Source organism: Tympanuchus pallidicinctus, unplaced genomic scaffold (assembly GCF_026119805.1).
Source record: "Tympanuchus pallidicinctus isolate F22 unplaced genomic scaffold, pur_lepc_1.0 scaffold19, whole genome shotgun sequence".
Taxonomy (NCBI): domain Eukaryota; kingdom Metazoa; phylum Chordata; class Aves; order Galliformes; family Phasianidae; genus Tympanuchus; species Tympanuchus pallidicinctus.
In genome coordinates this window covers 6,440,741-6,453,376 of record NW_026294710.1, presented here as the reverse complement: position 1 = coordinate 6,453,376, position 12,636 = coordinate 6,440,741, and positions in this window count along the sequence as shown.

The window sequence follows — 12,636 nt, the reverse complement described above, 5'->3', positions numbered from 1 at the left end:
TTGCCACATCCCAAGGATATGTATGGCTATTTATGATGTCTGGACAAAATAATCACGTGCAACATTTGTATTTATCTGAAGTTCCCAGTCAACAGGTCAAAGACATCCCAAAGCAAAGGATTATGTCAACAGCCAAAACTCTCCATATTAACAAACTTAGCTTAACACTGAAAGAGACAACACGGATCACTGAGTCCAGCCCTACATAATCTCAGTCAAGTGTGTCATTGTCACTAAGGCCAGAAGGGCAGACGTGGACAACCCCTGTCCTATGGACCACCAGGTAGAGAACGTTCCACAGGACTTACGGCTTTTCACCACAGGAAAGAAAAAACTTACAGAAATGATAATGTGCATTAGCAGGAGAAGTTGAGTCTCATCTATGGTGTAGACCCTTGCAATATCCAGAAACTCTTATGACCTATATTTATGTTAAACCTAAAAAAAAAAATTCTTCCACAAAGAAAATCAAAGGACAGACATTTAAATAATACAGGCAGCATTTTACAGCTTAAGAACAAGTAGTCAGTACTGTGAGAGATTTTACTGATTCCTCCATGTGCTGTAAACATCTTTGCACTAAACCTGAACTACAATTATGAGACTGAGATAAAACGACAGATAGGAAAAGAGAAGCTCAAGGCAGAAATGCTCGTAGACCTCAGAAATGGATTTCTAAATCTCAAAACACAGCTTTTCTGAATTACAGTGATAACCTTTTATTGGAAGCTGTCTTGTGCTTCTTTTATATTTTATCACTGCAGCACCAACAAAAGTGCACTTGAGATACATGGCTTGGGATTCAAGCATGATGACCCAGCTTCTGCAAAAGAAACCTTCCCAGGGTCACACAAAGTGCCTTGTTTTTTCCCCCCATTAACAGCATGCTTCTGCTGGTTTATGCTTGATGAGATCTAAAGAGTACCCAAATTTACACCTGATAGTTACTATATATACAGTCCCATGCAGGATTTCACCAGGACACGTGCCTGATTAGCAGCACAGCATCACGAGTGCCATATCAGGGATCAGCATCAAAGAAATCATGTTACATGCAACTTTCTACTTGAATGCATATGTGACAACTCTCTTCCTTGTGCTGTGCCCTCAGACAAGCTATAACTGCTGCAATACAGGGGTTGTGCCACTGGTACCTGGTTCAAGACATGAATGTCCCAATGTCAGATAATGAGGGAAGCAGTCTGGTAGCTCCTCCACATATTTTCCCATGCAAATGTCTGTTTTAAGAGTACCCCCCAGCTAGAAAAGTGAGTTTATGTGTTTATTTAGCTCTGGAACATCCATGTGAGCAACAAAACAAAGGGTAACACTTCATGGACATGCTTCCTTATGGAGTGTTTGTATGTTGAGAACTTCAAAGCTGCCCAGTGGAAACATCAGCCTTGTCAAGTCTTTCCACAGACATGTCTACAAAGAGGAAGTGAATAAGACAATAACTATTCTAGCAACAAAATAGTGGAGGAAAAAACAACAAACAACCACTGGATAAAGCATGCATTTCCACCCACCACATTGCTTCTTTGCTCGTGTTACCACAGTTGCAGCTTTTACCCTGTAGCAATGGATTTGTCTGTATTCCTGTGGTGTAATTCTGCTAAAACTGTAAAATCATACATCTTCCATGTGTTTCAGCAATACTGAATATCTTGTATTTATTTTTTTGCTTTGGTTTAGCATATAAAAAGTTTCTTCTTAATGTTACATTTTATCTTCTCAGAAAAATTTTTATCAGCCACAGATCAAGAACAGACTTTCTCTAAATCTACTGTTTTTATGTTACTGTGATTAGTAAGTCAGAAAAAATACTTACTACCACAAAATTAAAGAAGCACAGAGAAAAACTGAACCAAGGCATTGATTCAATTCAGAGCAGAAAGCAAGAATCAACAAGAACCAAAATATCTAGTTAACCCAAAAGGGAGCTGTGGAAATAGTTTGCCCTATGATGGTATGTACAAATCTAGCTTTGAGTGTGCATGCTTTGAATGACCAATGAAGTGCAAAAAATCCATTTTAAGGAAGTAGGCACTAACTTTTCCTACCACTTACGTGTTAAGAGATATGAAAGATGCTACTCTAATATGGCCAGCCAGCTCTCATTGCATCATTCTTGATTTTTCCAGGGGTCACATCTACCTGATATGATAATTCAGTGCATCTGAATTCAGTCTTGGTTTAGCATCACACGTAATAAAGATGTTGAGTCCCAAGAAAAACTACTGCACTTTTCTGAGGAAGGTACATTGTTCTAAATCAGAGAGAAATTAAATTCTCCCTAAATCAGGTGTATATGAATTCTGTACCAATCCAGTGTATTAGAAGATGAATTATAATTCTGATAATCAAGAATTATAATAACCACAGACTATTTTTTAATTCTGAAAAGCATAAGATTATGCATTTTAAGACAAATATGACTGGTGTGGTCCCAGAAGACTGGAGGCTTGCCAGTGTGACTCTCATTTATAAGAAAGGTCGTAAGGAGGATCTGGGGAACTACAGGCCTGTTAGCCTGACCTCAGTGCCAGGGAAGGTTATGGAGCAGATTGTCTTGAGGGAGATCACGCGGCATGTGCAGGGTGAGCGGGGGATCAGGCCTAGCCAGCATGGGTTCGTGAAGGGCAGGTCCTGTTTGACCAACCTGATCTCCTTCTATGATCTAGTGACCCATCTGGTGGATGAGGGAAAGGCTGTTGATGTGGTCTACCTAGACTTCAGCAAAGCCTTTGACACTGTCTCCCACAGCATTCTCCTGCAGAAGCTGGCAGCCCGAGGCTTGGATGGATGCACTCTTGGCTGGGTAAGGAGCTGGCTGGAGGGCCGGGCACAGAGAGTGGTGGTGAATGGAGTCAAATCCAGCTGGCAACCAGTCGTGAGTGGTGTTCCCCAGGGGTCGGTGCTGGGGCCTGTCCTCTTCAGTATCTTTATTGATGACCTCGATGAGGGCATAGAGTGCACCCTCAGTAAATTCGCAGATGACACCAAATTGGCTGGAAGTGTGGATCTGCCTGGGGGTAGCAAGGCCCTACAGAGGGATCTGGACAGGCTGGAGAGCTGGGCTGAAGCCAATGGGATGAGTTTCAACAAGGCCAAATGCCAGGTCCTGCACTTCGGCCACAACAACCCCAGGCGACGCTACAGGCTTGGGGCGGTGTGGCTGGAGGACTGCGTAGAGGAAATGGACCTGGGGGTATTGATTGATGCTCGGCTGAACATGAGCCGACAGTGTGCCCAGGTGGCCAAGAAGGCCAATGGCATCCTGGCTTGCATCAGAAATGGTGTTGCAAGGAGGAGCAGAGAGGTGATTGTTCCCCTGTACTCTGCACTGGTGAGGCTGCACCTCGAGTACTGTGTCCAGTTTTGGGCCCCTCACTGCAAGAAAGGTATTGAGGCCCTGGAACATGTTCAAAGGAGGGCAATAAAGCTGGCGAGGGGTCTGGAACACAGGCCATATGAGGAGAGGCTGAAGGAGCTGGGAATGTTCAGCCTGGAGAAGAGGAGGATCAGGGGAGACCTCATTGCTCTCTATAACTTCCTGAAGGGAGGCTGTAGTGAGCTGGGGGTCGGCCTCTTCTCTCGTGTCATTAGTGATAGGACAAGAGAGAATGGTTTCAAGCTACGGCAGGGGAGATTCAGGCTGGACATGAGGAAGTATTACTTTTCAGAAAGGGTGGTCAGGCACTGGAATGGACTGCCCAGGGAGGTGGTGGAGTTACCGAGCCTGGGGGTGTTCAAGGAAAGGCTGGATGTTGTGTTGAGGGACATGGTTTAGTGGGAGCTACTGGGAATGGGTGAACGGTTGGAATGGATGATCTTTTAGGTCTTTTCCAACCTTGGTGATTCTATGATTCTATGATTCTATGAAAATAAAAACAAAAATAAAAGAAAAAACCGTAAATAATTCTGATCCTACATTTTGAGCTTTTGGAAGAAAAACAAATCTAACTCCACATTTGTAATGAAATGAAAAAGGTAATGCTTCACAGTTGGCAGGTCAGTGTGAGCCATATAATGGAAATTGTGGTTGTTGCAGCTCAGGATTTAAAACTAGGGCTATCAAAATAAAGTGATGGATGGTATGAGATGTTTTACAATATCTGCTCCAAACAGTTTTGAATGTAAGCAACTTTCATTGCAATGTGCTGGAAGAACAGCAGTTCTGAATACCCTTGGTTATAGTTTTCAGCTTCAGGTAACCCAGATGGGATCAACAACGCAATACTGGCTTCAAAACAGCCCACATGAGAAGGGAGTCAGGCAGAGCAGCTACAAACCATCTTTATTAGAAGAGGGTTAGCTGTTTCCATAAAAATTGAATGGGTACATAGACTCAATCCCTTCAAATCAGAGCTCTGAATGAAAGGGGAAAAAACAAATTGTAAACATCAAATTTCTGGTGAAACTACCGATTAGGCTATAACACAAACATAACTAATGCTTGCTATATCAGGCAACGTAAAATGAGGCCCCAGTCTCCTCTTTGTTCACTCACAAAGTAGTGGGAAGGAGGAGAGCTAGAAGGCACTTATGGAACATTGATTATCCTGGTAGCTCAGCCCCTGCCCTTGCATAGTTTACACTGTGCTGACAGATCACATGTAAGGTATCAGTGAGAACATCCCTTGTCCATCTCCTGTCCGAAGAGTACCACTCATCATTTGAACAGCAAGAGGACAAAATTCTGGCAGATGGCACTCCACAATACATAGCATCACCCCAGTTCTGGCTGCTCTGCAGGAAACCAAAGGCAGGGCTGATGCCCAAGAGCAGAGCTTAGGGAGAGCCACCAGGAGGTGATACACATAGAACTGATGTAGCAGTAATGCTCTCAGGTATAAATATTTATAGGATATGGGCAATGACATTCGCTTTATAAGCATGAAGTGCTGCAGTGTAGAAAGCCCTCACCATGCACTGCAGCATTCAGCGCTTGCAGCGTGGTTCCATGCAGCCATGTGCCTTGGGCTGGGTTTGCACTCTGAAGCAGGAAATCCTGGATGTAAAAGCTGTCCGAGCAGAAACAGTGAAAAAAATCCAGGAACGAGTTAAGAGAATAAGCTGCAAGCACGTGTGTGTGCAGGAAATGGCAGAAGAGAAATTACTGCAAGGAAGACTAAAGCTGGCTCCCTATATATGCAGAATGGCGAAAGAACCCTGATAGCTGCAGTGCTTGGCCGTTTGGAGGGATCCTCAGCTCTGATTCCAGCCCTTCCTGTTCCATGTGCAGTGAAAAGCAATTTCGGGCATTTCTCTTTTGCATCTAATCCTAATCTTGGTTTTTTCATTATCCTGGGAGAGGGCTGGTGACTCCCACATCGCCAAGAGTTTCTGTTTGCTTTCAGAAATGCTGCTTGCAGCATTCCTCAGAGAGATGCCTTCCCATTTGCACAGAGTAAATAAGCACACACATGTGCAACATTTTCTGAAAATCCTCTACAGCCATGAAAACTGGGCATTCCTCCACATGCCCTTTTTTTTCTAAACATGAACTTTGACTTAACTGCTTCTATCAGTAGATTCTAAACATTTTTCTACTTCTTGCAACAAAAGGAAAAGAGGAAAGAGGATAACGACTGAAAGAATAAAACATAGCCAAAGTAACTGCTTGACATTTCCTGGGAAAGACTGAAAAGAAAGCATTGATTTATTTAGCATTTCACTCTAGGATTTATTCTGAATTTCCAGTATGTCCTCTTATTCACAGTGGTTTCATATGGTTTTTAATTATCTTTGTTCAAATGGCACAGTCCACATCCTTACTCCTTATTTCCAGTATTTGACGTTCCATGCCAGTCTTTCATAACTGAGCTGCAGACATTGATACTCTTGGTCAGGAATTTACAATGTACCTTTATTCTTTATTAGGAATGGATGACTGGGCAAGGTTGGAACTACTGTTGATAGCAATTAGTAAAGAAAAATAAAAACAAAAAAAGAAGGGGGAAGTCTGTTGCACTGCTATAAATGTCATTATGCTAAGAACGATAACTTGGTATTTCACAGTATTTTTTTCGGATTAAAATTGTATAAAAGTTACTGTTTGGTGTGTCTAGGTCGCTCATAAAGGACCTGTATTTTTCTTTCAGCTCAGTCAGTCACTGTAACAATGGCTTAAACCTTCATTAGACTTGTAGATATAATTTTACTGACTTTAAAATAAACATTTCTAAGTTCAGGTAAACAGAACAATAGAGCTAAAGCTGTCAAAAAACTCCTTGGATGAGTTTCATGCAGGGAGCTGTAGGAAGCCACAAAACAGCTAAACATTTTACTTCTACTGTTTCAAGCAGTTGAAATAAGTTGGTTACTGTGTCATAAAAACCTTATGATTTCTACTGACTTTGACAGATAAAAAATAGGGAAGCAAATCCTATTTCTGAACCATGAATGGATAAATATGTGGCTGTATCAACATTCAAAAAAAAAAGAATTACTTTAAAAGCCCAAAGCGTTTCTGAAACCAAGTGATTAATTCCTGAAAATTCTCTTGAATGTAGATACAAAGACATAAAAGGCAAAAGATACAGAAAATTCTAATCTGCCTGATTATGCTTCTTTAAAGCTTTCTTCATTAAAATGATTTTATACATGCGCTCCTGTCATGAGTGAAAATGGACTAATCTGAAAAAAAAAAAGAAAAAAATTTCCCTTCTCTCACGCTCACCCTCCCATACACACGTGCTATAAAATCCTAACCAAAAAATACACTACTACTACTACTAAAATTGATTTGATATCAATTAGCTATGAACAAGTCTTATTATGAACAAGTTCAGGTAGGATATATTCATTCTTTCTCACAGTCCTCTTTGCAGATAGATTCTTTAGCAGGGTCTGACTGGACAAAGGGAAATGGTTTCAAACCAGAATAGGGCAGATTTAGACTGGATGTAAGGAAAAAGCTTTTTAAGGTAAGAGTACAAAAGCACTACACCAGGTTGCCCATGGAGGTAGTAGATACCTCACTCTTGGAGACACTCAAGGTTAGGGTGGACAGGGCTCTGAGCACTTGATCTAGCTGTTGGACTAATGGCCTTTAAAGGTCCCTTCCAATTGAAATGATTCCATGATTCTGTGACTGCAGCCCTACAACTAGCTCTTGATGAAAGTCGTGTCTAGTTTTCCATCACTTCTTTGTCAGTACTAATAGCACACCCACCATGTGCCTCTTACACAGCAGGAAACACTGATGGTCTGTGATGCAGAAAACTCAAATATCTTTCTCTGTCTACAGAATTTTGAACCTTTTTCTATTGCTTTATTGCTTTAAACACAAGGTCATTGGAAGTCCTCAGTCCTTGAAAATGTCCTCCTTTGTCTGGCATACAGAAACAGCAACTTGATAGAAATGAAGAGAGAGATGATGTGTGACATGGTATGATATATGATGTATAAATTACAAACATAAAGATGATTAATTCCCGCTTGGAAGTTACATAAATTTCAGTCTTTCCTCGCTCAAAGTACCATTTAATAATACTGCACGAATGCTCTTTAACCCAAGCCAGTGCTCTAACCAGAAGGCAAAATTTCATGCCTGCTCTTCTTTAAAAACAAATTTATGCACAGTATCATCAGGGTGTTTAGTTTTCAAAGCATTTTATAAGTCTTACTGAAACACAGTAGGTATGTTACCATTCCTGCATTTGCAAAGCAAGTGAAGTGCATGATCTTGGAGCCTGAATATTTTCAAATTTATTACACTACCATGGCCTGATTTTCTAAAGCACAGCATATACAACACAGTATGTACTAAATCATAGTACATACGATGAAGAATTGTATTCTTTTGAGCAAGAAACAGAAAACATCACAAAGGTACCATGAATATGCAATATGCACTGCATTTCAGTACTTCAGGCCTGATCCTAAAGCAAACCGATTCTCATTGTGACTGTTAGTATCCTGAACAATAAGAAGTGAATATGTGAAAATGAAGAGGAGAAAGGAAATACCTTTCCTGCAGTACCCTAACTCTAACACATTTTTATAAGTTGGTGAGTGTAAGGAAAGATGCTGTAGACCTAACATACCTGCGAGTCATGCACACCATCTGATTAAGCCTTGCCTCCACACTGCTGTTTCTGCATTTCTCCTGTGATTTCTTGAAGTGCTGTGGTTGTTCCCCAGGTGGACATCCTCCCCCTACTGTAGGCCTGTCCCCATATCCCGAAAACCAGTTTCTGCCTCTATGCTGATGCTCCTGAGACAGCTTTGGCTGTGTCATATAATTGAGGCTGCAGCTAGGACCCTTGTGAGATCTGCTAAGTCCTAACACCAGGTGTTGAAAAGGGACTTTAAAACCCCCTATTCAGGTAATTCTGCTCACCTTACGTTTGTTTCCAGCTCTGTTAGTTCTCTGAGCCTTTCCAAATTGCTAGAGGAGAGTTTGCATGGGATTGACTTTGCTGAGTGAAAAATTTATTTTTGCTGGTTAGCCAAGAAAGCTTCAGACACCAAAATGAAAGTGAATACCTTTTTTTTTTTGAGCAAGAATGAATAACCAGCACTTTATAGAAACATTCCTGAATCTTACAGGATGAAACACCTTGGACAAGACAGAAGACATATAAGAAAAAAAAAGCCAGATCCATTTTCTAGTGGTTCTATCAAATACATACCTGTATCTCTTCCTGTCATCTAATTATTGTGCTTTCTGTGTCGTGTTGTCTACGAGGATGGAATATAAAAAAAATCCAACTCCTCCAAAGAAGTTTCAAATCTGGATTATGGCCAGACAAAACAGTGATTGAAGTAAGCAGATGGAAGAATAAGGGCTAGGATATGGAGCAAGCTTTTTCATGGTAAGTAATAGTCTCAGCATAACACCTGCCTACTGCTGTCCTCTGATCACCGCAGAAAGTGAAGCGTTAGTAGTAACAAACTTTTCAAGTGCCATGGTTTTGCAAAAATGCATAAACTCATAAAGATTGATCACTCATTACAGTTAAAATCACTACTTGAATCATTTCTAAGATCTTTTTAAAAAGAGTAAAAAAGGTAGACAGTTATATTCTTCATCAAATTGAAGTAAAAAATGTTAGGTACCCCTTAATATAGAAATTGTTTTGATAATTAATTTTAACAGGTCAGCTATGCAAATCTATAAAGACTATCTTATTTCCACTGAGAAGAGGCAATAGAAATGATTTATTAACTCTTTTTGACCAGAATGGCCTTGCTATTTGAAATAACAACATTTATGTATTTTCCTGAAATGTATAAATACGAAACCAACATTGAAAATGCATAATTTTTATCCATTTCTTATGTTAGGTTAATGTCATCAAACATCCTTTGGCAGTGACTGAAAATACGTTCAATCTTCCCATGAATAAGAATATGCCGAAAAATCTGTTCTGATTCTTTCTTTCCAGCACATTTTACCTTTTTTTTTTTTTAGAACAAGCTGGATAATTTCAGAAAGATATTAGTTTTAAAATTATTGCTTGAGAATTTGCAACCATACAATCTAAAAGCAATAAATTTCAGTATTTTTCATATGCAAAAATGATTTTAAAAAATCACATTTTCTTCAATGACATGTAAAAATGCATACATTTAGGTCAGACATGAAATATAGTCGCAGTTGGGACCAACTAAAAATTTGGGTCCATCTAACTGAGGACTCCTGTAAAGAAGTAAAACTAAAGATGTAAATAGATATTATTATTCCTTACCCACATGGAATGATACAACATTTTAGCCTATTTCCAGCATTCCTTTCTAGAGTGCACCCCACAAGAGACAAGACACTGTCAAATTTGAGACCAGTTTAGCTAATACCAGTAGCACCCCTTTACTACCCTAGGACTGCCAATATATTAACCCACATGACAAATAATTAATTCATTCAAGGCTCCTGGGTCTGCAAATTATGGAGGCTGTTAATCTTCATTTGGAAGAAGTGCCTTAATGGGGACAATTTTTAAACTGAATTGCATATTAGCAGCCTAACCTTTAGGTCAAGAGGTGCTCACAAGTCAATTTAATATGGAAGTCAATGGGACAGTCAGTATGAAGAAGCACTACTCAATCTAATGATAGCAGAACTGATCTCTATTCATAACAGTATTGGTTTTGTACAGCCTTATGGCACAGAAGACGTGGTTCAGTAAATAGAGCTAGGTCACATGACTCCAGAGATATACATTTAGTTGACTCTGTTCAACCAGAATCACTGAAATGATAAGGTTCTGGGGCCTCTGGAAATTACCTAGTCCATCCACCTTGCTCCGAGTAAGGTAAACTGCAGTCAATTGCTTAGGGCTAATTTGCTTAAAAACAGATGGTTTTTAATTATCTTCAAAGATGAAAACTCTGGAACGTCTCTGAGCAACCTCTTCCAATGTTCAACACCCTCAAATTCTTACCTATGCTCAGAAAGTGATCTTGGAGATATGTGATTCTGCCTGTTTTTACCCCTACTACTTACGACATCTGTTTGAATTATAAAGCTTCCAGAGCATGAACCACATGCACAATTATGTACTTGTACAGCACAAAGGTCAAGGGATCGAAGAAGTCCTACTGGAAATGCAAGTAACTATCTGCCTGGAAGATCATTCAAGTTGAAGGTGGAAGGGAAAACCAGACACATCCCAAATCGAATATAACTTGGTGTTTAGGAAGTCACTTGATTCCTTTTGAAGTATTTTTTTCTGATGACAATAGTTCTTTCTGCCTTCCTCTCCACCCTACCAAAAAATTCATTTCAAAACCATAACGCACCTTCAGCATCTTCATTTATTCGGTGGCACGTTCATACTTTTTACATTACCTCGTTAAATACTTTGGGGTGAAAAGCAATGGACTGAGCGACATAAAGTCTCAGCAGCAGAGCTGTGGAACAAAGGCACTGATTCACAAAGCATTCACTGGAAAAGGCAAAAGAATAGGTGCTACTGTGTTCAGCAAATGAGAACCTGGCTACAGCAAGGAAAAGTAAGGCTTGCAAATAAATATTTGTGAGAACATAGAATATGATTGAGGCATGAAGGTTATGAGAGCTCAAACACTTACGCAGAAGCAAACCAAAATGCCTGTCCTTAAATGAAGTATCTCAAATTAATTAAATAATCTGCAGGAAAATTCTAGCATTATTTGATTGTGTATGCAATCTGTTCCTTTTTTATGTGTGTTTATAACTACACAATCAGTTAGTTAGAACCATTTTCCTTTTGAATAGCGATAAAAAATTCAACGCCTCTGCCAGTCTAGCAAAGACAGTATTTCTTTCATTTCCAGCTAACATATAACGAGGCAATGATAAAGTACAATATCTTTTCCTCACAGCACATGCAAACACATTTCCAAAGACAACATCAGAGTCATTTGACTTCTGAAACTTTTTCATCTATTTTTATACTCTCTGCATTCAAAACAGATCTCTCAGCTGAGCAGAAGGAACTAAATTTTGATGCAGACCTCTTCAAATTGAGTGCAACTGCTCATCCTCAGGACAAGCCAGGGTTCTGTGCTCTTGGCCCAGGTACTCTTTGGGAATTTGGAACAGCCATACAATTTACAAGACAAAAATTTTGAACTGAAATCTTGATTGAATCTTCTATATTCAAATCATTAGATTTAGGTCAATATATCAGCAGAAGATACAGCCCTTTTTTTACTTGAAAAGTCATCTGAAAGCAGACCTTCAGCATTATGGATCTGGCAAAAGTGCAGTCCTGTTCTGTGAGCTATTGTTGATGGAAGCACCTGTGAAGAAATGTTCTTAGTGAGTAAAAAGTAAAATGGACAATAGTAGCATGACTGAGCATGAATTTTCATACTCTGAAAATAATGCCAAAACTGAACAATAACATAATTCAGCCTCCTTGAATGCACTTTTGTTTATATTACCATCCCAAGCACAAAGCAGAGCCCATCACATGCTTTTAATCACGCATGCATCAACTCTAAGTGTATACAAACAAAACTGAAGAAAATATCAGTGATGATTTCCTATCAGGATGCTATGCATAAGCATGGTGATGCTAAAGCTTTTATGCCACATCATTTGGAGCACATTCTGTGTGAATGGCAGACAGAAAGGATTAATAGCCTCTATGTTCATCCTGGTATTCAGGTTTTGGGGTATTTATATATTAACACTCCGGAATGAAGCCCTAGTAACTGAAAAGCATGCTTGGCACTCACCTCAGTGTGATAAGACTTTTTCCTCAACATATATCCATGGCTAGACAATCTTTCAGCACAACAAGCTTCTGGAAACAATCTGGATGTTTTTTTACAGTTGTGAAAAGCATCCACAGCAGGGAGTACAGCCTTGCTGGATCCTGTCCTGCTTGGCAGGGGAAAACCCTCTGCCTCCTGCTGAAATAGGACGGCACAGTTCAGCAACTCTAATGAATGTAAAAGCTTGGCAGCGCAATGGAAATAAGACATCACCCCAATAAGTTGTCCAAAGCTTCAGGCTTGCTGAGGTCAACAAGTTGAGAATTTGGTCAGATTCAGCACTACTTACACTGAGGCAAAACTGACCAAAGTGTAAATATTTGCGCCAAGGTTTGTTCATGCTCATTCTGTACAGAGTGACAAGCACTGGGTCAGATTGTGCATATTAGAGCCATCTTCTCTAAAATCCTCACGGCATCG